Source organism: Penaeus monodon, chromosome 28, assembly GCF_015228065.2.
Source record: "Penaeus monodon isolate SGIC_2016 chromosome 28, NSTDA_Pmon_1, whole genome shotgun sequence".
NCBI lineage: Eukaryota > Metazoa > Arthropoda > Malacostraca > Decapoda > Penaeidae > Penaeus > Penaeus monodon.
In genome coordinates this window covers 30,382,312-30,382,608 of record NC_051413.1, presented here as the reverse complement: position 1 = coordinate 30,382,608, position 297 = coordinate 30,382,312, and the positions used below count along the sequence as shown (strand labels likewise).

The 297-nt window shown below is 37.0% G+C and overlaps 1 protein-coding gene across 1 annotated transcript in view; it reads right to left on the bottom strand.

Moving 5' to 3' along the window:
• LOC119591165 (small G protein signaling modulator 1-like) overlaps window positions 1-297 on the bottom strand; it is a gene marked incomplete at its 3' end in the record, with an annotated part of 183,708 nt that overhangs the window by 144,967 nt on the left and 38,444 nt on the right.

Here is a 297-nt window from a genome sequence, read left to right as displayed (position 1 = left end):
CTTGATTAAGAGCTAACATACAAATCACATTACTCCATCTTTTATTCCTTTCCTTCAAATTCTCGCCAATTTCTTTTTTCCTTAAAAATAAATAAATAAATAAAAGTATTCTTCTTTTTCGCCTCCAGTTCTTTCAGTCAGGACTTTTCCGCGAACGGGACACAGGGTTTGCTTCTTGCTTTCCCTCTCTTGAAAATCCTTTCTTCCTCCGGCCTTTTTCTCATTTCCACCTTCTGATCAATGCCTTCTAATTTGCAGTTCAGTGCGAACAGAAATGTTATGTTCAGCGCTTTTTCT